The sequence below is a fragment of the Nicotiana attenuata genome, unplaced genomic scaffold, assembly GCF_001879085.1.
Source record: "Nicotiana attenuata strain UT unplaced genomic scaffold, NIATTr2, whole genome shotgun sequence".
NCBI classification, from domain to species: Eukaryota; Viridiplantae; Streptophyta; class Magnoliopsida; order Solanales; family Solanaceae; genus Nicotiana; species Nicotiana attenuata.
Window position 1 is genome coordinate 8,210 of NW_017676624.1, and position 459 is coordinate 8,668.

The following is a 459-nucleotide window of genomic DNA, read 5'->3' on the forward strand; positions in this document are numbered from 1 at the left end:
AAAGCGGCTCTCCGGGGTCGTATCGATTGGTTGAAAGGCCTGAAAGAGAACGTTGTTTTGGGGGGGGTGATACCCGTTGGTACCGGATTCAAGGGATTAGTGCACCCTTCAAAACAACATAACAACATTCCTTTGGAAACAAAAAAAAAGAATCTATTCGAGGGGGAGATGAGAGATATTTTGTTCCACCACAGAAAATTATTTGATTCTTGTCTTTCAAAAAATTTCCACGATATACCCGAACAATCATTTATAGGATTTAATGATTCCTAACAACGGATTCATCTCTTTCGCTATCTGCATTTGGTATGGTTATTTGCTTTGGTAATAAAAAGAATAATGAATAGAAAAGAATAATGGTTTGGGTCGTGTATCTACGTCCAATCTACGGTAGAAGAGAAGGTTCCATCGGAACAATTATTTATTTCAGTTCAGGGTTCCTCGTCTCTTTTTTTTTTT